This window comes from Ictidomys tridecemlineatus, chromosome 4 (genome assembly GCF_052094955.1).
Source record: "Ictidomys tridecemlineatus isolate mIctTri1 chromosome 4, mIctTri1.hap1, whole genome shotgun sequence".
Taxonomy (NCBI): domain Eukaryota; kingdom Metazoa; phylum Chordata; class Mammalia; order Rodentia; family Sciuridae; genus Ictidomys; species Ictidomys tridecemlineatus.
The window spans coordinates 132,879,292-132,906,066 of NC_135480.1; the positions used below are offsets into that span (position 1 = coordinate 132,879,292).

The 26,775-nt window shown below is 37.4% G+C and overlaps 1 long non-coding RNA gene across 1 annotated transcript; it reads left to right on the forward strand.

The window, feature by feature from the left end:
- The first annotated feature begins 17,714 nt into the window (after positions 1-17,714).
- On the forward strand, positions 17,715-20,667 carry LOC144376877 (uncharacterized). Its single transcript, XR_013437248.1, has 2 exons — positions 17,715-17,853; positions 19,894-20,667. It is a non-coding gene; the product is annotated as an uncharacterized LOC144376877 (long non-coding RNA).
- Positions 20,668-26,775: the final 6,108 nt, after the last annotated feature.

The following is a 26,775-nucleotide window of genomic DNA, read 5'->3' on the forward strand; positions in this document are numbered from 1 at the left end:
TACATTGTGAAGAGACTGGAATTAGCAGGGTTTATGTATCTTCATTGCTATGCAGAACTCCCAAGCTAGAGATATATGAAGCTGACAGCAGCACAGAGGAAACAGTTGTTCTCTCAGTTTTTCTTCCCTTCCTCTCCTCCCTTTGGCCTCTATCCCAAGTACTCAGGAAAAGTGAAAGGAAAAAGGAGTTCTCCATGTTGGTCTTCTGGGGATGACCAAAGGTACCAGTATAGAAATGTCAAATTGGTATGACACGTGACTCATTCTTTTATAGTCAGGCAGTTCATAAATCAGCTATAAAAAAATGCATACAGTGAGGAAGTGTTATACTACCAAGCATTTATCATGAATGAGACAATTACTAGCAGCTCCAGCAATGGCATTCAGAGTTCCCCATATATATGCTGCAAATGCTGCAGTGGTCTGTAGTTCCTGGTTGCTTCATCTTGGTGAACCACAGGAGATAGCTGTGACATACGGACCTTTCTCTTCTAGTGCCATAGTTAGGGATGCTTGTCGAAAGCTTGGGTATTGTTTTCTTGAACATTCTTTATCCTCTATGCCTTTATAATTCCATCGTTTCTTTAAATATTTGAAAGCTTATGAGCTTACCTTCTACAGGCAAAATCTATTCATCCCTGTAAGTCTTTTCAGAAGTAAGATTAGTTTAAGTGAATGGGTAATATAAAATGTGCCACTAATTTTATGCAGTGTTATATTTAGAAATATAGGCGGACTCTCCAAATTGTACTAATTTGCATTAAAATGAGAAATGGGCCTTTGTTTAAAGAGTTTTTATGCTCTTTCCACAGAAAATCTTTGGTGCTTATTTAAATAGTTAAGTTGAAAAACCTTTAGAGATTCCTCCTAATATCACCAAAAGGTTTTAACAACATTTTAAATAAAAGCACCCTAAAACCTTTCCCAAACTGTCAATGCAGTTCCCAAGGCTTAACCCCATATTGTGCTCTTTTATTCATTTTTTAAATCCTGATATTGGAGGGTTAAAGAAGATGCATTTTTTAAATTGAATTACACAACAAACCTATCGATGTTTTAAAGTTCGGACTCTCATAAAAATGGGACTCATGAGACAACAAAAAAATAAAACATTGTGACAGGTGTCACAGAGGAAATCTTAGCTTTATACCCAAAGTTTGGAAATAGCATCTTTCTAAAATCATAAGTGCAGAAATAACACGTTAGAAAGGAAAGGAACAAATAGTAGGGTTTATTTGCAATGTTTTACTGCCAGCAGTGAAGCAGAAACAAAATATCTACATTAGAAGTGTGCTGTTCTTAGCCAGTGGTGCCTCCAGCCCCAAGGCCTTCAGGCTTAGTGATTCCAGAAGACTCTGTAGATTTTCCCACTGGCTGGCTAAATCTGACGCTAGCAAGAGTATCCTTCAGCATGCACAGTTCTCATTGAAATGCATATCCTATTACAATGGAACAGCAAGTTTCTAGATCTTGACTAGGCTGGCATTTTGCTTCTAAGAAAAACAGAACAAAACAGTCCACAAAGGGGCCATTGATGTTAAACTGGCTCTAGCTAAAATCACAAGCAGCTTGTTAGGAGCCAAGCAGATGATCTGCCTTGGTTTCTTGAGCATGTGTCAGCACTGATCTATAAAAGACATGGGGCCAAAAGGGAGGGGAGGAGACAAATGGCAGCCCCTCTTATCTGTGATCCCCTATTTACAAGACGATCTCCTATGTCAACCCTGCTCTTGCCTTGAGAAAAATTAAACTACTCTGCAGGATTTTGATTTTTAAATTAATCTTCAAATTTTCAACCTCATTGCATAACATATCAAATAACATTTTCTGTAGCTTTTTTTTTTTTTTTGCTATTTGCCAAGCATTCAGGTTGAACTAGCATTTATTGAGCACTGTTATTTGCTAGCAGTTTCGCAAACATTATCTTGTGTCATCAGCCAATAAAACTATAAAATAGGTACTCATATTCCTGCTGTGTAGATGAAATATAAAATTTCAACAAGATTAAATGGCTCGCCCAAAGTTCACTGCTAGTAAACGATTGGATCAGGGTGGATCTCTTGTTCCAAAGGCCATGTTCCATGTCCTTTCATCCACTAACAACCCCTTGAGGTCAGTGTACCAGAACATATTGAGCTGCATCAGCAATACTTGAGTCCCACCAGTACTGCAGGTTGTAAACCATCCAGAATTTTTTAAAGATTTTTTTCCCCTGAGCTTCTGCGGATTTCTCATGCTGTCACAGAAAACATGAAAAGGCCACAGATTAGAATTCCAGCTGTGGACTGGCCATTTATGGGACCTTGCACAAGTACTTATCGTTTATGCACTTCATTGCTGACACCTTCAAAAATGGGGATAATAATTGTGACAAGGTGTCATTTCCTATTGCCTTCATCTCTGCTGTTTCATTCTCAGGCCTGGTGTAGAGAGGGCTTGCAATATACATGTCCATGTTAGGCTGAGTAAGTTCCTAGAAACAATATTTGAACAGAATTTGAACACAAATTTCCTATTTAATAGTATTAAAATTGCTACTAAAAATTTTAGATATGTGATGAATTACATAAATGTCAATTTTATCAATGATTGAATTATATCAATGTTGTGATATTGTTAGACAAAGAGTTACTACTGGAGAAAACTAGATAAAGGACATAGAGAATCTCTTTGTATTATTTCTTACAACTGCATATGAGTTTATAATCCTCTCAAAGTTTCTTTCAAAAATTTAGATGTGAGGGGGCTAGAGTTGTGGCTCAGTGGTAGAGCACTTGCCTGGCATGTGTGAGGCCCTGGGTTCGATCCTCAGCACCTCATATAAATAAATAAATAAAATTTAGATGTGATATTGCTCTTTTGATTATGCTAAAAATAATTTGTAGAACTAAATACTATTCAGGTATAAAACAATTTTAAAATACACATTTAGCAAAAATAAACATATTTTAAATACTGTTTTCATATGGCACACTAATATAAGATCAGGTTTTTAAAAGAGAAATTAAAAAAAATGATCAGTATAAATATCTACCAAACTACTAAAAGCTGTATCATAATCCTAAAAATAATTCATGCCTTTGATCTCAATATTTCAATTTTTTGTAAACCAATTATAATCAAACATTACACACGCACACACACACACACACACACACATTCCTGAAAAATTTATATAGCACAAATAGGATCAATCCACATTCATTTGCAAGTGCAACAAAATGAAAAGATAAACAAGTGATACATTAAAACTGTACAAAATCTTATTGATAGTATAATTAGAACTTTTGAGTAGAAAAGTGAGCATATGAAAATAAATTCCAAGAAATTAAGGAAAAAAATTGAAAGAAAATGAATAAGACTTGCTGATTCAGTCAGAAAGTAGTACACTCAGCTAATTCCTGGGCCCACATGGACATAGATTCTTTAAATAACAAAGTGCTCAAACTGTTTTTCAGGAAAAGCCTCCAGAACCCACTCAAGGACGGTTTGGAACTAGCTTTTCAAGAATGCACCAAGAAGTCACCTGACCAGTAACATCAAAAATTCAGAATCCCTCCTAGAATGTAATAATGTGCCCTCCACAAGAAGAAGCATGCAACTTGTGAAGAGGCATTTCTGATTGTGCAAAAGAACTTTAGAACTCTCCCTTCCTGCAATCCAATCTACAGTTTCTCTACTCTGCCTTCCCAGAAATTCCCTCACTGCCAATCAATCAGGGAGGCCAGTGTGAGCCTTTTTGCAGCTCCTGGCCTTAATGTCAGTCAATTTCACAGTAAGTTTCTTCCTTTTTACAAAAATGGTGTCATGATATTGGCTTCTGTACTTGTTGGACAGGGAACCCTTGTTCAGTATCAGCAGTGGCAACCAGCACTGAGGTCCCCTCCAGGGGAGAGAGAAAAAAATAGAACAAATGAACCAACAGGCCAGGCTTTTCTTACAGGAAAACAAATTTACACAAAATTATCCTCATATAATCCTCACCACAGCCCCATTCCATAGACACTACGACTCATGCACCCATCTCACAGATGAGACATCAAGAGGTCAAGAAGCTATCCAAGGTTAACCAGTAGGAAGTGACTTCACTGAGATTCAAACCCACGCAGTCTGATTTCAGAGCCTGCACCGACAGTGGAGCCAATGAAATTAGGTAAAGACAGTTCACTTGTCTTGTAGATTCTTCTCTTAAGTATTTGAAAAGCTTAAAGCCTCTCCTACAACTCACATAAGGATGGTGCATTGTGATTTAAACTAGAATCTATCAGATGAAGGTGAAATTTCCAATAGGAAGAGGAAGCACACATACAATTAAGGACCCTGTGTCTCCCAAATCAATAAGAATTGATTGAAAAATAAGCAATTGTCCTTTATCTGTTACAGTCAACTGCAGTCCCCCTTTTACTAAATGGTAATGAGAAATGTAGATTGAGCTCAATGGTTTCTCAGAAAATAGACACATCTCCAATGTGGACGGTAATGATGAAAATTCAGGAAACCTGCTTTATTTGAACGTTGATAGTCTCTGCAGAGATAAGTCAAATAAGATCTTTCCAGAAGGGAGGGAAGGACAAATTTCTGATTCCTTACAGTCACTGGCTGGTTCCTTCTGCCTGGATCCTAAAGGAGAAGGAGAAGAAGGTTAAGTTGACAATAAAGACCTCTACCTCTCCCAGGGAGCCTTGCACAGGTCCTTGCCCTGTAGGTGCAGCATAAACACTTGCTTTCCTTAGATTTCTTCTTTCAGGGTCGTCCTTTCCTCCATCTCTTTGGGAATCACCCTTTACTCACATTGAAACCCAAAGGTTCCCAGGCCTCCTTACTGCTGCTCACAGGAAATTTCCTGACAAAGTGAATAGTCCTAAACTATAACTGACTCATGAATATTTATCATTCCCTCATTCAAATTGGACTTTCCAGTCATTCAGTTGGTCAGTCAACACGCATTTATTGAATGTATTCTGCCAGCTACAATATGATGCTATTATACAAATAAGAATGTTATGACCCACAGGGGAGAAAATGCAGCCAAAGTCTTCAAAACTCTGGAATGTGAGAACCATCAAAAATAAGCAACTGTTCATTCTTTCTCCCTCTTCAGGATAGTTTGAATGGCTCCCTACCTCTGTTTTGCTCAGTCTGCATTATTCTTTATGTAGACTCATCTTCTCTGCTTTTCCATGTCGATGTGGGTCCCCAAAACTATTTCAGGTTCTCAGTGGAAAATAATCTGCTTTCCCAAGAGGGTCGAGTGTCTATTTCACCCAATAAACAGGGTGAGGAGAGTAGAATTATTTGGTAAGAAGCAGGGCCAAGGGCCTCGCGTGAATGGGATTGGTGGTGGGCCAAGCTATGAAAGAAGACTCACACTTGTAATAAACCTCCACAGAACAAAAACCTCGGGGTAGGGGGGGTCCATAAAAAACTCGCACAAGAATGTTCATAGCAACTTTACTCATAATAAGCAAAACCTGGAATTATGCCAGTTTTTATCAATTTGATGAAAATATTCTGTTGTATCCATGCAAAGGAACATTATTCAGCAATTAAACAGAATGAATGAATGATAAATATAACAACATGGGTGAGTCTTGAAAATGTGCTGGATGAGAGGGACCCTACAGAATATTATCTAATTTGTGATTTTAATTATATCAAGTTTTAAAAGAGGGAAATCTGGTTTACACGGTGGGTGGTGGGGACAGCGGGTACTAAGAAAGAAGGATAAGGGATCTGTAGAGTGATGATAATGTTCTATAGCATAAGAAGGAGTTGAATTATACAGGTTTGTGCATTTGTCTAAACCCATTCAATGGCATACTTAATATTTGAACATGTCATAGTTCTTTTAACCCAAAAATAAACTATAAATAAATATTATACTCTAAATAATAATATGCAAGCTGATGTGCTTTGGAATGTGGTATATTTATGTCTATATTATACTTTGCCATACTAAAAAATGATAAAATGGATCAACAGATAGATGAAGAAAGAAAATAGATAATACAAATTATAGAGTTCATGTGGTTTATGAGTGTCTAGAATACAATTCTTTCAAGTTGTTGGGTTTGAAGATCTTGAGGACTGAGTGTAATGGTGCATCTAACACATTCATCTTAATGCCTGACCAATAGTAATGGGAAAAGTAGTAATAGTCATACTAAAATCTAAAAACAATAAAAGAGAGCATTTAATGAGTGTTTACCTTGTAGCAGACCCAGAAATGAATCATCGTATATAGTTCTGATGACAACTCTATGGAGTGAGACACACAGGTACTGCTCAACTTATGATGGGGTTATGTCCCAATGAACCCATCATAAGTAGAAAATACTATAATTAAAATGCGTTTGATACACCCATCTTGCCAAACATCATAGCTCAGCAACACAATGCACTGGAGAGCATCTATTGCCCCCTTCATGACCTCATGGCTGACTTGGAACTACGGCTCTCTGTCATTGCTTGGCATAGAGGAGAACATCATAGAGCGGGCCACACTTAAGGACATGAAAAGAGACAAAAGTCAAAATTGTGCTTATTCAAAACAAAAGTACTGCAACACGAGGGAGATATAATTTCATACTTAATAAACATCTGAAAATTATTTACTATAGGAATCAGAAGAAAATGTTACTTTTCCATCACTGTAAAATATAGCTGGGCCTCAGAAGAGATTTGAATTGCAAATGCTGAAAATCAAAGCAGTTGATCTCTCTGGTTTTCCCTGTGTGCAAGAGCATGAACTTCTTTCTGCTTCTCTCTTTATGTCTATTTCATTCATTCTCTTTTCTGCTCTATGAAATTTAAGCTTAATGAAAATTAAACTAAATGAAAAGGAAACAATGGGCTAAGAGAATGGCATTAAAGATAATCAAATAACCAAGGTAGAAATCAAACATAAAAAAGCAACCTCAAATTTATGAAGTTAGGGGAAAAAAGAAAATCTTTGAAGGAACTTGACACGTAATGAAATAAGACAATGAAGATCAAACCTATTAATTATATATGTTCCCAAAAGGGAAAGTGTGAATGATTGGAATAGAAGCAGAAATCAAGAGATGAAGAATGCATTCCATCACTAGTTTAAAAAATGATTGAATATACTTATCAAAAGTGTCAAGATCACACTGTCACACTGTTGCAAATTGGAGGATACTAGGAGGCATAAGAACTAAATGCACTGGATTCTGGAAGAGAAAAAAAGCACTATTGGAATAATTGGTGAAACCCAAAGAAAGTCAGTAATGATTCTGTACTAATGTTAATTTCTAAATTTTCATAAATGTGTTGTGGTTATATTAGATGCTAACATTAGGTAAAGCTGGACAAAGATGATAGAGAAATTCTCTGAACTACCTTTTCATCCCCTTCTTAAATTTATATGGCTTAAATTTTTTAAAAAAATTAAATAATTTAACGGATAATGGGAAACAATATTGGTCAAACTATTGCTTTTGTTTGTTTGTTTCTTGGTATTGGAGATTGAACTCAGGGATGCCTTAAAACGGAGCTATATCCCCCAATCATTTCTTATTTTTTAATTTCAGACAGGGCCTTGCTAAGTTGCTGATGCTGGCCATGAATTTGCAATCTTCTTGCCTCAGCCTCCCAAGTTACTGAGATTACAGGTGTGTGCTATCACGCCCAGCTGGTCAAATTATATTGTCCTAACGTGTTCATATTGAATGTGCAACAATGAATCTCACCATTATTTGTAATCATAATGAACCAATAAAAATATGAAAAAAGATAAACTATGGCATTAATGTCTAAATTTCTTCATTTACAAAATTGAGATACTCCTCTTGTTTCACAGGTTGAATGTAATAATAGTTGTTGAAGGTAAATTATAGTGCCTGGAATGTAGTATGCTCTCAGTAAATAATGGTAATTATCAAAAGAAACTGAACAGTCAAATCAAAGGAATTTATTTGTTATTGGAAAATTACTTAAAGAATCCCACATTTGCATACATTCAAGTAAAATTTTAACTTACTTAATGAAAAAGACAAGAATAAAGTCCAATAACCATCTGGAAAAAATAAGGCAGCTAGCTCTAAAGACCAACTGACAAAACATTAAAACACAACTGCTAAAAAAGCTAATAGTAATTCCAGAAAAAGTGATGTGAAAACCATTCTTGTGGGGCTGGGGTTATAGCTCAGTGGTAGAGTTCTTGCCTTGCACATGTGAGGCACTGAGTTCGATTCTCCGCACCACATAAAAATAAATACAATAAATAAAACAAAGATATAAAAAACAATTCTTGTGAGAAATTTTAAAAACTTCTTTTTAAAAAAAGTCTTTTAAATCTAAAGTAGATGTTTAAAAAGTAAATGAAAACATAACGTGTAATATAGCTTTTTTTTTTCTTGGTTGTTGTTACTAGAAATTGAATCCAGGTGTGATTTACCACTGTGCTACATCCCCTGAACTTTTTATTATTTTATTATTATTATTTTTGAGACAGGGTCTTACTAAGTTGCATAGGCCTGGCTAAGTTGTTGAGGCTGGCCTTGAATTTTTGCTCCTCCTCTATCTTCCCAGTCACTGGGATTAATGATATGTACCACTATATCTGGCAAATAACAGTTTTAAAAGCACTTGGATACTCTAGGTTTTTGCAAGATCTTATAATCTTTCACATTCAAAAAAAATTAACTGATATTATATATACATAACATACACTATGTATATACACATGTGTTTATGTGTATACCTGTACATACATGTATTTAAATGCATACATATAAGAGTGTGGATTTATAAAAGACTCCCTTTTCTGAATTGTACATAAGATATTTAATGATAAAATTAAAATGTCAAGTTATAAAATAAAAGAAACTCATGTGTTACAGAATCAAAAGTATAATTACAGACTTAAAAATAGTGAAATGAGATAATTACATATAAACTTGTATATACAATTCTATCAAAAATTCTATCAAAGTTATAATCAGAAATAAATGTATGATCCATAGATTTTTAATTGGATAAATGAATTTAAAAATTATAGTACTGATTTAAGAAATTATTAAATCATTTTTTAAATTTTATAAAGATCAAGTTTAAAAAATAATATTTGAAGAGAGTACATTAATAATTCTATAAAAAGTTAAATAAATTCAAGCATTTATTTTTGGAGAAAATGGAACATAAATATGCAAAAATATAAATATATAAAATATATATGTTTGTATAATATATATTAAAATAGAAGTTAAGAAAATAGAAGATTCTGTATGAGTGTAAAAGTAGGAACATCTTGATAGAATACTTGGATTAATGGGATGCTGTATTATCTAAAAAAAAATAAAATTAAAAAGGAAAAAATATTAAGACTAATTACCACAGGGAACTCATTTGAAATTTTACCCGAAAACTACCTTTAAAAGTAGTTTACCTACAAAGTATATAGGCTTTCAAAAATAGTTCACTCTTATGGTATGGAAACTTCTTAAATTTTTATAAGCTAACAAACCCTAAGGCCTAAACTAGACAGAAAGAGTACAAAAACAAATCTCACTTATTAAACTTATTAATTAAACTTATTAATATGAATACTTCAAACTGAATTCATTAGTACAAAAGAATTAGCCACCATGACTAAGGAGGGATTATCCAAAGAATTCAGGCATAGGATTGGGAAATCTTTTAATATAATTATTCAAAAAAATAGACCTAATAAGAAAAAAGATAAATAATTTAATGTAATCATTCAGATGTTTCTAAAGTATTCAATAGCATTTATTAGTCATTATTTAAATGTTTTAAATACCTTAGAAAATTAAAAATAAAGAATTTTCAACACGAAAGACTTAGATAGACAATTCAATAATTCAAGGTGCCGACAAAAAGAGGGGTATGAGTACTGGAAAGAAATTTTTTCATTATTATCAACAAAGGAAAATATATGTATTTATACAGAAAAATGCACTAAAATATATTATACAGTTCTGAGGATTAATTAAGTACCATAAAGTGACCAGATACAAGATAAATATACATTCATATTTGTTTTTCAGACAAACTATCAACAAGAGCATAGCAACAAAACTGGAAAAACTTTAATTAAAATCTTGAGATTTCAACATGAAGAAAATATAAAATTGCCTTGAGAAATGTAAAAACAATTTGTATGAGAAGATTAGATATTGCAAATACTTTAATTCATACTTCTATTAATTGGGCTCTTTTCACCCTGGTCTAATCCTACCATGATAACATATCAGACATACATAGGAGAGACCTCTGGGAGTATCCCAGCTAAGGGAGGTGCTTGGGGTCATGGGAAAGTGATTGCTCTCAGAGGTTTAAAGTATGGAGTTAGCCACCACACCATATTTCTCAAAGTGAAGATCACAGCAACTTACTAGGGACTATACAGGAAAATGTAGTATAGCCTTTCCAAAGATGTGTTTCACATACTGTTTGACAATATTAATGTGGAGGGCTATAGAGAGCTGTCTTGATTAGGAAAATACCATACTTTGATTCTGACAGTAGGGTCCTGAGGAGCTAACATTAAATATATTGGGGAAAAGGAAATCAAACTTTTCTGAGATTCAGTATGGTCCTACTGACTCAAAAATAAGTCACAGAAAGTTTAAGAAGAGTGGCACAATATAGCAGGAGTTTGAATCTAGGAAGCAAAAAAATGTCCAGTGAGGAATTCAATTTGACGTATTTGGATACGGAAGCATTTTAAGACACAAATGTCTAATATTCCCTTTTAAATGCTTGGTTACATAATGCTGTATTGTTAATATCTATATCCCCTGTCCTTACACCTAGCCTTCAAAAAACTTCTATCTCACCATCTGCCAGGAGCCATTGATGAAATGTGCATGAACCAAACAAATCAACATGGAAGCCATTGGGTGGAAAGTCTGGTATCTGGGAACTCCCTGCGTCACTCCTGCTGGTGTGAGACTGCCCACCACATGTGACTTTCTACTCAGCTGTGTCAGGCTCAGTACTGCACTGGAGATGGGATGACCACTGGAGCCACATAGACACACAGCCTCTCAGAGATGGGTGTGGCTTGCCAAGAAGCCAATCAGCCTGTTAACTGCAAGACACCATGAAGCAAGACTTCTCCCAATGCCTTATCCCTGCCTTTGATGAACTCCCCCTCAAATAAAGAACCAGAGCATTTTTTGTTGTTGGGTTCTAGCTCCTTAGTGGACTAAAGGACCTATCAGGAGCTCCCCTTTTGAATCTAATTTTTGGCTCTGGCTCTTCTTTCTTTATTAATTATTTCAGACTTCCTTGGTGGGGTGCTGGCTACCCCATGATAATCATCATCTAAACTTTCAATTAAAATGTACTACAAAGAAATGTTTTTGAGTAAGCAGTACTGATGAAAATGAAGAGACATCTTTGTTCCACAGTGTGGAAAAGTGAGAACCCCTGAGAAAAGAGAAACCATTGAGAGAGAGACAGACAGACAGACAGAGAGGGGGGGGAGAGAAGAAGAAGAAGAAGAAGAAGAAGAAGAAGAAGAACAACAACAACAACAACAACAACAACAACAACAACAACAAATTTGAATAGATGAAAATAAGCTATCCAGTACTATATAATTCTTGAGGAGCCCTTAAGTGAAAGATCTGAGGTTGCAGAATTATGAAAAAATAAAATATAATAAAATATATTCAAAATAAGTTGGATTTTTCACATATTTCTTTGGTTTTATCCTCATTTTCATAGACTCAAGTTCACTTCCCTTTACTATTAAGCTTGGTAGGAATTTCTGTCACATCCTGAAATAGATCAGTAGAGCTATGTATACAAAATCATGCAATGATGGCTGGATGTCCAAAGCAATTCTTGCTTACAGCCTGTCTGAATGTCTTAATATATTCTCAAAGCCATCTGGTCAATTTGGAGTGCAGAAAAACAAGTAAGGCAAGAAGATTTCGACAGTGCATGGCCAGCTCAACTGAGATTGCTCAAAGAACAATCTCCGCCTGGGGAAAGGCTGAGAGTACTTACGTTCCTTAAGGAAAGTCACCTTTGAATGAAGGTGATTGCATCACCCTAGCCTATGACCAACACTCAGATTAGATGAAGGGCTCTTGCTCTGGCACTAGACTCCCTGTGAACTTTGTGATGTAATTCTGATTTTCATGGCAGCTTGCCTCCTGTAAGTGAAAGTGTCATCTACTGACATGAAACTAATAGTCCTCTCTACTGTCATATGTCTCATTGTATACGAATAAGCTTAAATTCGGTTAGTGTCCTGTGATTTCACACCATTCCCAAAAGACTGATCTCCACTCAATGCAACAACAAATTTAAGCTTTTGGGCCTGGAATAGGAAGAGCTACAACAATATTAGTTGTGATTAAAAACCTTACTTGTGAATGATATATCCCACTGCCATATGCATTCTTTCACATAAAGAGACTCCTCTAACATCAGCCTGAATTTGAAGGCTGAAAGGGAAAATGTGACCACTAGAGGAAAGATTGAGATATATTTGAAACAATTTCCTTTCTTCTTTCCATCATAGCCTCAGAAACTTACCTTGGCTGTGCACTTCTCTTAGTATATCTCACCAATTTCCTATCCTGACTGGATTCCATCCTTGACGTAGAGCAATAGTTGTCAAACTGTGGTCCCAGATTTTAGCATCAGCATGGCTTTGGATTTGTTAGAAATGAGATAATTCTTGAGATAATTCTCCACTTCAGACCTAATGAATCCGGAGCTCTGGAGACAAGGCCCAGCAACCTGTGCTTTCACAAACCCCTTGATGAACTGAAAGCAAGCTAGAGCACAGGAAGTTGTGATGGCCTTTAGATTTTTTTCATGAACTTCACTAATCACAAGGTGGCATGAGCACTACTCCTTCCACCATATTAGAGTGAACTTGCCCTCCCTAAGGTATTTTGCAAACATAGGGTCATTAACTTAAACTTATTTGTCTCTTTATGTCATTTGTCACCATTAACAAACCAAATTATAGGCTCCAATGGGAGACAAAAAAAAGTCAATTGCTACTGTCTGGTCTTAAACTGAGTAAGCACTGTAATAAACAATAATACAGACACCCAAAGGATCCCTGCAGCTCAAAGCATATCAAAAATCTACCTAGAAGATGAAATGGGGATTTCTCATCTTGAGAGAAGTGTATTTAAAAGGCCACTGAACAAAAACTCCAGAGAATTGCATCAATTTTACCTTCTCTCTTTCAGTTTTATCACCCTCATTTCCCTAGCACCATAAGTCGAACAGAAAATTACTGTGAAAATAACAATATTTTCCAAAACAAATCAAGCATAGGCTCTTGGTTCCTAAAAATCTTTAACTTATGACTTGTCAAATGTACTTTAAATAAGTGGTTCAATGCCTGAACTGTTATGAGGTATTGAACAGTAGAATGAAGAAATTTCACAAAAGAAAGTACAGATTTAGCTTTATTCTTTGCATCTTACTAAAGGTGTCACAGGGAGCAAGAATCAACTTCCATAGGTCCTAGCTACTTCATATATCTTATATATATATACATATATATATATATATGTACATATATATATATATATATATATATATATAGAGAGAGAGAGAGAGAGAGAGAGAATTCTTTCAGTTGCAAATAGGAAAGCTGAGTCAAACTGTCAGACTGGCATGAAGATAAAAAAAAAGATATTGGTGTGTATGTAGTTATTTGAGGACTTACCTACCTACAAATATGGGAGAAAACTGAATTCAGTGCTTCAACAATTCTTTAGGAGGTGACCCATCTGCACTGAGTCAGCTTCCTTCGCTATGTCTCCATCCTCCTGAAGGCTGCTTCATAAGGAGCACTTCTAGGCTTCCATCTTCCCCATTTTGACTGCACCATAAAGAAAGATTGCTTTCCCAAGAGTGTTAATGAAAGTTCCAGAGTAGAATATCATTGGCTCTAACCATGCCACATGACTCCCACTCAATCATAGTGGCCAGTGGGAGAAAAGCTCTTTGACCAGGCTTGGGATCAATGCTCACCCTTGGGGATAGGGACTGGGTCAGCTCCACTTGTTCTTAGCAGCGACAGGACAAGGGTAAGACAAGGAAGGCTCCTAAGGGACAATCCTTAAGAAGACACTCCCTGCACTTACACAACGTGAGCACCTCCTTAAATTTTGCACTCCTGTCACCTCACTTGTTTACTCTAGCCCCAGCAGCCCTGCTATAGACAAGTGTGAACAGTTTTCCTAAAAGAAAATCAAGGCGCTACTTACTAACAGAAAAGGAATGGATGATGGAGTGACCAAAAATGTAGCAGATGTCTGCTATGAGATTACTTACAAAAGCCCTGGACAACCCCCGCACACACACACAAAAAAAGTGAAAGCAGAGAACTAGACTAGTTGACAGCTCAAGGTCCTTCCCGTCTCTAAGACATATAGTTCCAGGATCTGTTCTCTCTCAGCACTACATGAATGGCAGAAAGAAAGTAAATTAAATAAAGTGCTTTGGAAGGAAGGAAGGAAGGAAGGAAGGAAGGAAGGAAGGAAGGAAGGAAGGAAGGAAGGAAGGAAGGAAGGAAGGAAGGAAGGAAGGAAAAAATTAGCAAACACCTAAAGATGTTAACCTGTGGACTACTTTACACATATAATATGTATCTTCAAACATTTCTATTCATATGGAAATTCATTAACTTCCTTAACTGGTAGTCAAGAATGTAACAAGTATAGTCTGACCATTGGAAGACCCTTGGTCAAAAAATGGGGTAATAAACAATCTAACTCCAACATAAAGCAGATATGTAATTAAATGTTATAATTAGCATGAGCATTATAAAGTAATAATGAAGCTGGTTTCAAAGGCACAAACAGAGAGTGTCCAGGGATAACTGGAACACATTACAGTGTTAATCACCTTTCTCTTACTGTAACAAATACCTGAGATAAATTGAGTTACAAAGACAGAAGGTTTATTTTGGTTCCCAGTGTGGAGGTTTCAGTCCATGGTCAGTTGACCTGTTGCTTTTAGGCCTATGGTGAGGCAGCACATCTTGGTGGGGGTGAGTGACAAAGGAAGCTGTTCACCTCATGGATGCTAGAATGTAAAAGAGACAGAGAGGGGAAGGGGCCAAGGTCACAGTATCCCCTTCAAGGGTACACCCTCAGTGACCTAACTTTCCCCCACTTGGTCCCTCCACTTAAAGGTTCCACCCCCTCCCAACAGTGTCTCACTCAGTGTGTGATCAAGCTTTTAACACCTGGGTCTCTGGGGACCATTTCAGATCACTCCTGTCAGAGAGTTACATAAAATGTTATGAGAGCACAGAGTGAGGGGGTTAAAAGTAGGCTCTAAAGCTTAGGAAAGGTCATTTTATTCAAAGAACATTTTAACCAACCATTTTCCTTGTCAAAGCAATGCTCCACCAATGAATAGTGTCTGCGAAGATGGGGAAAATATTTGATACCCAAAAAAGCAATCAGGTGGAAAAAGATAAAAGAATATGTATGGTGTGTGTTAACATGAGTTAATGAAGTCGGCAGAAATACGAGGAGGATGGAGGGTAAGATGGACATTACAGCAGGTTAGAGTCAGATTGGGGGAGTAATAAATGTGGCAGGATTTTTCACCTTGTTATAGAAACAATAAGGAACCCTAAAGAGTGACTGTTACTCTTACCATGGTGGGACTAGGGTCTTAAGCAAGCCATCCTAGGAGAAGCCTCCATTCCACCAGACAAATGCAATCAAACAGAAGTGATAAAATGTAAATTTACTGCCCTGACATTCATAGGGTCTAAAAACTTACTATGAATGGCTGAAATATTGGGGAGGAAAAATACCACTGAATTTCAGTAATTGTATGCTTGACATTCTATTTTAGCCACAGACTCCACCCTTCCCAGTTGCCTTACATGGAATAATTACTCACATTTAACTGAAAACTGTGAAGCCATTTGTGCTTGAGAGAATTCTCAAAACAGATAATTATTGATTTATCATCAGGTTATTTTTAAGCTTTTCTGTGGATAAAACACTGTTTTCTTTTATCTGCTACAGGTAAAAAAAAAAAAAATCCAGAATGCTTTCTTCATGAGAAAGTGTGTAAAATATTAGAAGACAGCAATAAAGAAATATACATTTGTGAAATTTATTTCACTGCTGAATTTGCTATTCTCTGTGATACACAGGAAAACACTGGGAGGGAAAAAATGGAAGAAAAAGAGGTAGGAAGAAAAAAAAATGAGAAGAGATCAGAAGAGATGGAAAACGAAAGAATGGAGAAATAAATCTAAAAGCAAATTCAATACCTTGGAAATCTAAATTGGCTAGATTGTATTTGCAGATTAAAAAAAGGTCTCTCTACACAGATGGAGTTTGGATGGTCCCAAATACAGAATATTTGTACCACCATATCCCCATACAACTTGTAAAAATAGGAAAAGGCTGAGCATAAATTGAGACAGGTGGGAGTGGAAAGCAATCCTGTCCCCCAGATTGAGGGATAGAGGGAAAGCAAGTTGTTTATCTAGGATTTCCAATCTAAGAAAAATAAAAAGGTGTCAGCCCCACAGAGCAGTGGATGGATACAGAGAGTAACTGGTCAAGGAAACAAACATATGTCATCAAAAAGACCCCGTGAGCTTGGGGAACCTGCATCTGTATATCAAAGAAACTACCAGGGCAGCCCCGCGGGCCCACAGCATGAGTATTAGGAGCTGCAGAAGCATCCCTGGTGCTCAGAGAGGACTGCAGAGAGGACTGCAGAGATTCCTCTGCCGCAGCAGGCACTGCCCCCCTGGTGGTGCTCCCAGGAGCCCATGCTACCCAGGCCAGGGGCAGCTGGTGGACAGGATGCTCCCAGGCCTTTGGGGTCAGGAAGAGGGTGGATTCCTCTGGTTCGTTCACGCTCTGACGCTTCAGTTGAAATGGCCATAAAGAAAGCCTTCTACTGCCCTGAAATAGCTATTGAGTTCTCGACTCTGCTCAACATTTTTCTTTCCCCAGCCATCTGACGATTGTTTGGTTTGGGATACTGGCTGCCAGCCATTTTCCTTGTCAAAGCACTGCTCCGAGAAAGCGCCACACTATAAATCTTCTTGGGTGGGCCCCAGGACTGTTGCCTACGCAGGCTGAGTTGCCTCCCTCGACAAAGGCCATTCTCAAGTGGTATGAGGACAGTCAATGAGGACTGGGAGTAAGGAGCCAGGCTTAGAAAAGAATCTTACAGCTGGGTCACTAAACGTCAAGGAGCAACGAAACTTCAGCAACTTGATCCCTGTAGGAGTGGATGAAGTGATTTGCCCAGGGTGACACAATTGCAAAAGTCTGATATTAAAACTCAGGACCGGTGTCAAACTGTAAGGGGCCAGTATGTTTTGGGAAAGGACATGATTTGGGGCATCAGGGTGGGCCACCTAACAGCTGTGTGGTTTGATCAAGCCACTCACCTCTCTCCACTCTTAGCATTGCAATTTCCAGGTCTCAAAAACACAAGTGTTCCCTTTGTAGATTTCCAAGGCCATTTCCGCTTGCAAATTCCAGGAGGTCCTCTGGAGAGCAAGTACCCCTCAGACTTTTCCCAGGCCCCGCCTCTCATAGACACACACTTTCATCTGGGTATTTTCAAATAGAGTCCCTTGCTTGATTTTTTTTTGTTGGACTGGGTTAGAGCACAGGCATGTGACATTTGCTCAGTGGATCATGGGGAACCATGAACTTTGTACACTTTTAAAGGGAGGTCAACAGGGACCTCCTTCCCGAGAAAACGGGCCTCTGCGAGCCTCCTCAGTTTATTCTGAAGCTGAAGAGCGTGAATGACCTCCAGCCTCTGGCGGGTGAAGTTGTTGTAGGGTTTGCCCAATGGCATTGAACTCCTCTGCTGTATTTCTGGGTAGGTAAACTTAGTGCGCTCCCTTATTAAAAAGAGCGGTGGGATGTTTGTCTTAAACCTTGGGTGTATATTTACTAACTATTGCTTCTTTTATTTCTACCTCTTACCCACCTGCTTCTAATAATACTACCCCTAGGGCTACAACTCATCAGATGATAGTAATTAGCAGCGAATTTGACTGAAATGAAAAACAAGTTTGCACATGGAAAGAGCTAAGAAAAGTGCCCTGACATTCATGAATACAGTATAAAATCATTGTTATCTATTATGCGTACTGTGCCACAGCCTAGAGGGCTGGCTGTATTCTAAAGAGAAAGCAAATGGTATGTGTTTTTAAAGAGAAATGGGCTGTGTGATCAAAGAAAGTCTCCTGGGCATGTAGGAATGTCAGTGGAGCTAGGATTCTGAATCAAAGGCTTTTGTAGGGAAATGTGAATTATTTCTTCCTGGCTAGAAGGTGGCCAAAGGGCACCAACCAGTTCACTGAATGAGTCAAGTTCACAGACAGAGGAAATGAGCCAGAAAGGGAGGACCAAGATAACCCAAGGGATTTAGGAAAAGAAAATAGGCCCATATCCTAGACTCAGTGAGAGAGTTAAGACACAATGAATGAAAGCTAAGAGGTCAAGGCAATAAAGACTATCTTGGCTGAAATTCAAGAATCTAAGCCTAAATATCAGCACGGCTGTCCCACACAGATGTGTGGGTTGAGCACTGCACAACTTTACAGAGCACCTTTATAGAGTAACATTCATACTGTAGTCATGGATTTATTTATAATAGCGATTTTTCTGGTAGATGGCAGTAAAGTGTCATGAGGAAGGGACACTTTTTTCTAATCTGCTTAAGACATGGTACATGCTCGTGGCAGCTCTTGCTATTAGAAAAGAGAAGAGGACTCCTGTCCTAATTAGCAATTAACAACTTTGCCACAGTCAATATTTCAATAAGCACAGAAAGAAACATTCAAGGAAATGCAAATTGTATCAAGGAGGAGTAATTTTTATTTATCATCTGATAAAGATGTAAATGACTGTTACTACTTTAATGTTGGTGAGAGTGTAAGAAAACAGGAACTCTCTTAAAGTGTGGCAGGAATATAAATTAGCATAACCTTTTTGTAAGGCACTTGAGCTGCGTATATCATAATTAGAAAAGTGCATACTATTTGACCTATCTTTTAGACTTGAGGATTTGCAAGAAACCCTTGCAGTGGTGAACTTACACACACACACACACACACACACACACACACATATCAAATATATATCAGGATGTTCTTCACTGTATTTTTTTTTTAATAGTGAAGAATTTAGAAACCCTCACATAGCTTGTTTACCAAAGAGAGGTTCAATCAGTTTTGGCCTAGGCACACCAAAGTGCACATACCATCCCATGAAATAGAGAAGGAGGTTGTCCCACAGTATGCTAAAACGAAAGACATTAAAGAAATAGTAACACGAAACTTTTAAACACATTGCATAGAAATTTGTATGGTGTGTTCATTTGAAGAGAGAAAGAGGTGGAAGGAAGGAGTGAGAGAAGGTAGAGATGAAAACAGGGAAGAAAGGAAGGAGAAAGTAAAGAAAGATAGAGCTTCGTATGTACAAACAAAAAGGCTGAAAGGAAAAATTAAATGCTACGAGAAAATTTTCCTGAGAAGTGGGGGTATAGGAGGATTTTTTTATTGGTACTGGGGATTGAATCCAGGGAGTTTAAACACTGAGCCACATCTCCAGTCATTTTTTTGTATTTTATTTAGACACAGGTCTCCCTTATCTCTAAGTACATATCAGGATGTTCTGCACTGTATTGTTTTTAATAGTGAAAAAACTAGAAACCCTCACATAGCTGAGTTGCTGAGGCTGACTTTGAACTCAAGATCCTCCTGCTTTAGCCTCCCAAGCCACTGGGATTATAGGAGTGCTACCATGCCTGGCAGGAGGCTTTCATTTGTATGCTTTATATTTTACTTTTTGGGTCTTTCACAGTATAATGTGGTAATTTTCCTAATAAGTGCATTTGCTGTTGCCTTTTCAGGAAGTTGTCTCACACCAGACATTTGCAACTCCTCTACTTGGACCCTTTAAGATATTACCTCCTCTGCCATGAGACCTGGTCACTGGGATTGCTGGAAGCCTGGATGCTGATCAGGAAAACACAAAGAGTGGCAACCTAGAACATGGGGAGGAAGGGCAGCCAGACAGGAGTCTTAGGAAAAGAGCCACACTGCAGAGGAGACCCCCACACACCCAGCTCTAGCTTACCACCACCATCAACCAAAGCTTTGTCATTTATTCAGCGTGAACAACAGGAGGAGTTTTTATTATAAAGTTAGAAAAATGACTGTCAGCAACAAGGCCATGAGCTATTCCAGATATACAGGGGAACTAGAAATGCATTGTACATACTTCCTACATTCGTGCATAAACAAAAATCCAAGAATCCAGCCTGCTCTCTGAAGACACCAGCCAAGCGCCAGCCCAACTCTGCCCGGCACCAGGAGGATTTATTTGTTTCATGGACGCCACCCTAAATGCAAGTGCTGCCTCGGGAAACCCAGGCCAGTCTTTCAAGAGAAGGCTAGGGCCAAAGAAGAGAGCTGGGGTCTCTGGAGCCCAGGAAGGAGGTTACCATCCTTTTATAGTGCCATATAGAGCCACCCCGGAGGCAGAGGCAGAAGGACAAATCAGTACTATAGATCCCCCCCCCATATTTATCTAAAAGTTGTGCTGCTTTTCATCTAGGATATTATTGTACTAATTTTGTTTGTAAAAAATCACACCTTAAAATATTATTTATTTTGGTTCCTGAGTTTGGAGCACTCCTTTACATTTTGTGCCCTTCGCAAAGGTCTCACCTGCTTCGTCTCTTCCTACCTTGCTAGCAAATGTCTCTTTAATAGCTCTCCATGTGTGAAGGAAAGTGACCTGAGATTTGCTTTTACTGTACCAGGTAGTGGTGTGGTGATGGGTATCTTTCCTCTGTACTAGAAACTTCTTGGTTGGCTTGCCTAACCTCATCTGACCTCATGTACCACTATCTATCCAGAAGAACTACGAAAATCGCCATGACAGATTGGCTCAGGTCAGTCCACTAGAGCCGACCTGGTGGCTGGGAGACGGTGAGCGTCCACAGGATCAGAGACACATTTGCGGTAAAGTCAACGGAACTTAATCCTTGAACAACTCATTCACATGTGTGGGCCGCAACGTGTGCCCTTGCTGAAGACTTAGCAGTGGAGTGATAATTCTGTAGTGTTTTTTAAAGAGCAGGCCCTGTTTGTATAACCTTCAGCTCCCTCAAAGCTTGTACCCTCAGTGTGCTGTGTCCGTAGCCATCCTTCTGCAAACATTTGGGTTGACAAACCCAGTAATTTGCAGAGACTATCTACTTTCCTTACTCCTTGTGGCGACAAGTGTCACTGGATTCTGGAATTACTCCTAGTACCCTCTGCCCTTCAAGCACTACAGGCGTTCAGTGGCTGCTGCTCCTCACGTGCCTCAACATCCAGGATAGGATGTTCCCAAACTACCCCCACTCCTCTCTGTATGCAGTTCCCTTCCATTATTCAAGTGTCCTTGTTGAGACCATCGAAGGAGATTCTGCTCCATCCTTGGACCCTGACTGATACATCATAGAAGATAAATTACTTTCAAAAGTTTAACAAATACAAAATGTTAGGGAACAGTTAAAATAAATAACAACACGGATGAGTTAGGCTTATATAGAAAGTACTAAGAAAACATCTGTCACAACAGAATGTTATTTGTGAGCCCTTTTACTGCGTGTTCCGTTTATGAGCTGACATTCCCCACTTGGAGGCCTCTCCTTAGCTACAACTGTGTTTTCATTATGGTTTTGAATTTAATCATGAACATTCGCTGTGGAATGAAATCTCGCCATGCCAAATCTGCAGTTATCCCTCATTTAATTTACCCTTCAAAAAATGCTACAAAAAAAATTTTTAGGAAGTATTAACATATATATGTTAGACCAATAAATATCTACCATTCGAATGCTATCATGCCATCATGCCATTTTTAAAATTTTTTAAAATTTATTTTAATTAGTTATACATGACAGTAGAATGCATTTATGCACTTTGATATATCATATCATGTCAGTTTTAGCTGTTATATTTAACACCTTAATCATCAGTCATATTTGAGAGCAGGAATATTAATAAATTATGGATGGAACTTGATTAAAACACTTAATATTTATAACTGATCCTTCAAAAAAATTGACTAAATATTCTCGAAAGTGTTTTCTGATATTATTGATCTCTCAATACTAGATACACAAACAAGAAAAGAAAACCCCAAACTCAAACAAGGTAGAATTGACTAAATTCTTAGTTTAACTTATACAGATTTCTTTTCAGTAGTGTATTTACTTTTGAGTTCAGAATTTGCTATTTGATAAAAATGTCAATATTTGGATATTAATATTTCTCTATTTTAATGATTTTTATTGAGTTATCATAAATTTGTGTTTAAGCATTTTGGAATTTTTTTCTCGTCTCTGAGTATGGTCTATGAAGAGTCCTGGATGTGTATTATATTTATATTTTACAAATTATGCATATGAAATTATACAATTCTACACTAGGGACCTTTCCTTTTCCACTTGCCTAGCTGGTGAGTTTGGACAATTAAAATGTATTGCCAAGAGACTGTCGATACACGTAAAATGCATGCGACAGGCTCCAGGCAAAGTTGGTGCTGGAGAGTCTCAGCTGTCACTATTTTTGTTGGCACAATTCATTCATTCACCAGACCAGAGACAAATTAGCACCCATGTTAATGAGCTTAAGCTTCAGGTTTTCTCTTACACTCAAACCTGACAGTGTGAACACTCAGGGTTGTAGCATGTTCTAGGAGGCAGGGAAAGCCAGACTATAGGAGGAAGCATTTCTGGGAAATCGCTTCTTTTCAGTTGTTTACAAGGATGTCAGAAGCAAGGGGCACATGTCTCTGAGCCTCTGATAATTTGCTATGGTTTCTTTCTTTAATTTAAATAAACACACATTTACTTGGAATTACAAATTATTTTTTTCATAAAAAGAGCCCATTGGACAACATAAATTTCAGATGGAGAAAGACCTAAGAAAATTTCTCAAATATTGAGTCAAGTTTTTAGTTGATGGGACAGAGGAAGGGTCTTGACTCCGAGAAATAATGACTTAGAAGACTTCATCTTCATTCAACAATGAAAATACATTTGATAGCAAAAGAAACCTGATTCAAGAGACTTCAACTTCTCAGAAAAGTATTATCGGTGTTAAGAAGAACATCAGCTGGAGCCAGGGAGTAGCCTAAGTATCAGTCCTATAAGCCACAATTCACAACTGCAATGACCACCAAGAAAAAATGAGAATTTTTGTCAAAATATTTCTAAGAAACACACTTCTTAATACGATCAATCAACAAATATATGAGAAAAATTCAACATCACTAGAAAAACAAAGAAATCCAAATTAAAACTACACTGAGATTTCATTTTATTCCACTCAAAATGGCAATTCTCAAGAATACAAGTAACAATAAATGTTGATGAGGATGTGGGGAAAAAAAGGTACACTCCTACATTGCTAATGGGACTGCAAATTGGTGCAGCCACTCTGGAAAGCAGTATGGAGATTCCTCAGAAAACTTGGAATGGTCCCACCATTTGACCCAGTTATTCCACTTCTTGATATATACCCAAAGGACTTTAATCAGCATATTATAGTAATGCAGCCACATCAGTGTTCCTAGCAGCTCAATTCACAATAGTTAAGCTACAGAATCAACCTAGGTGCCCTTCAACAGAAGAATGGATAAAGAAAATGTGGTACATATACACAATGGAATCTTACTCAGCAATAAAGAAGAATGAACGTATGGCATTTGCAGGTAAATGCATGAAACTGGAGACTACCATGCTAAGTGAAATAAGCTAATCCCAAAACACCAAAGGCAGGGGTGTGGAGAAGGGGACGGGAATTGGAAAGGCAGTAGAATGAATTGTACATAACTTTTCTATGTTCATATATGACCAGTGTAACTCCACATCATGTATGACCACAGAATAAGAAGGGTATGTCAGAATATATTCTACTGTCATGCATAACTAAAAAGAACAAATAAAATGTATTTTTTTTAAAAAAGAAACATACTTATTCACTTATGATTCATTTTTTCCATCACATTCAGATAATGATAGCACTGGAATTTGATGGCATTTTACAATCTCTAATTTCACAAATGAATCTGAGGCAAAGAAGGGTAACATGATGTTCTTGAAGATCCAACAAATACAATAAAAATTTCAAGTCATTTTCTTGTTTTACTTCCTTATTTTGGACACATATTTAATAAAGGCAGCCATTCCATCCACTTTGTAAAATATTGTAAATTTGACAAAACTTTCAGTTAGTCATTTCTTCTGTGCTCAGCTTCTGCAATATTGATTTCTTTGTGTTACTTTATCCTCAGCTTCTAAAAATTAATTGTGAGGAAAATGATTTTTGTTTATTTCCAAATAAATAGTCAAGCATATGCATGTACTTCAAAAATAATGAACATATGTGTTTAAATTAAAATGAGATGCAGGGGGAGTCCATGGAAATATATACACTAGCAACCATTGTAAGGTCTATCTCCTTACGTTTGCCAAACTTTGAAGTCTGGGCAAGCATCCCATTGCTGTGCCCGCTGGAAATCCTGCATGTAGCTGATTCATGGGACAACGCCAAGTCATCCACCAACAGAGGGATGAGATTAGGTTCTGAGTAACACAAATACCATGATCCTATCAATATGATCTAGCTACAATCCTTTTGTTTATATGTCTAGAAAATGATTAATACTGAATTTCAGATATGAAAGAGGAGGGAGATGACAATAAAACAAAAAGAAGCTATTAGGAAGAGGAGTAGGAAGTCCAAGACTTGTTAATTAATCACCTGCACAAACAAGACATTGTTTCCGAATGTTCCTGCCGGTTTTCCATTTTAAATGTGTATTTTCAAATAATTATCCTTTGATGAGATGGGGATATACCCCGAAAATTCAGAAGGCATCCTCTCTGATGCTTTTGAAGACATGGCTCCTTTCCTAATTTAGAAGAGGCACGAGAAGGAAGAGACTGCTTTTAAATGTGCTACAATTGGAAGCAAAATAAATTTGAGCATGTACTTGATACTAAGTTAAATCCTTTCTTTGCTTTTTGAAAAGTGAAAGAAATTGAAAAACCTACATATAAATAGATTTGTCTATATTTCATTTCTACTTGGAGATCTGCAATGGGCTGTTATTTTAGCACCATAGTTTTCTGCCTTGTATTTTTCATTAACAATGATTAACCATTGCATGCTCAAGTATATGTTGCAGCAGAAACATATCATCCCAAATTTGGTGAAGGAAAGGAACCACCATCTTGTCATGTCCATGTATTCTGTGGCTCAAGAATTTAAGCAGGATGTAGTGGAATAATCTCTCTCCTCCATGATGCCTGGGGCCCCAATTGGAAAGACAAGTGGCTTCAGGTGCCCAAAACAGCTAGGGTTAATATCATGGGGAGGCATCTTCACTGGCATGCCTGGTGCCTGCATTGGAAGGACTCAAAGGCTGGACTTAGATGGGACTTCCGACTACACTGTTCACAGGAAACCTGTCCATGAGGCATGGGCTGAAAATCTTCACAGTACTGAAGAATCAGGGCAGCTGCATTTTACTTGGTTCTCAGGACTCTCGAAGTAAGTGTTTCATCAAATAAAGCCTTTCATGAACTTCTCTTAGAAGATACATACCATTCTTTCTGCTGTGCTTCATTGCTTGAAGCACGACAGTCCACTTAGATTCAAAGGGAGTGGACATGGACATTGCTCCATAGCGAGGTAAATGTCTAAGAATTTGGAGCCATGTTCTAAAATTGCCGTCATTATATACTCTTAAATATCAATAAAGAAAGAAACTATTTAATAAGCATATATCATGTACCATGCACCATTAGGAGCTTTAAACATAACTTTATTTATGCTTTACTACAGATCTATGAAGAAATGATCATCTCTGTTTCACAAGTAAAGCACCAATAGCTCAGGGGTTATGAAACTTACTGAAGCACACATAGCATTATGCAAAACTCTGGTCTATTTGATTCTATGTTTTGCTCCTTTATTGAGATTGCTCTGTTTACACATCTATTTTTTAACAAAAATGTTTTCCTAATGAAATAGGCTCTTTTCATTAATTAATATTGAGAATAGAGGTTTTGTTTTTGTTCATAAGCAACCAAAAATTCTTCTAATACAAAAAATAAGTTCAATGCATGTAAGATGCTAATTAATAAAAAAAAAAAGCTTTATCCATTTCCTATTGTGTTATAACAGATTACCATAAATTTGGTGGCTTAAAACATTAAATTTATTACTTTATAGTTTTTGAGGTCAGAAATCCAAAAATGGGTCTCATGAGGCTAAAATCAAGGAGTGGGCATGTGTGTATTCCTCCTGGAGGCCCAGGGGTGTGGCAGGGGTTCTTTTTGTTGGCCTTGTTTAGCTCCTGGAGCTGATGCTTCCAGCTGCCAAGCCAGCAGCCACATCACTTGAACTTCTGCTCCTGTCCTCACATTTTCTCTGATGCTGATTCTCCACTCTCCCTCCTTCCTGATAAGGTCCCTTGTGATTACATAACTTCATATGGATAATCCAGTATATTCTCTCAATCTTAAAACTTTTTTTTTCTTTCTTGCAATACTGGGGATTGAACCCAAGTTCCACCACTGAACTATACCTCAGCCCTTTTTTAATCTATTTTGAGACAGGCTTTCACTAAATTGCCCAGGCTGGCCTTGAACTTGTGATCCTCCCACCTCAGCTTCCTGAGTACCTGTGATTACAAGGTGTGCCCCACTGTACCTGGCTCCAAGATG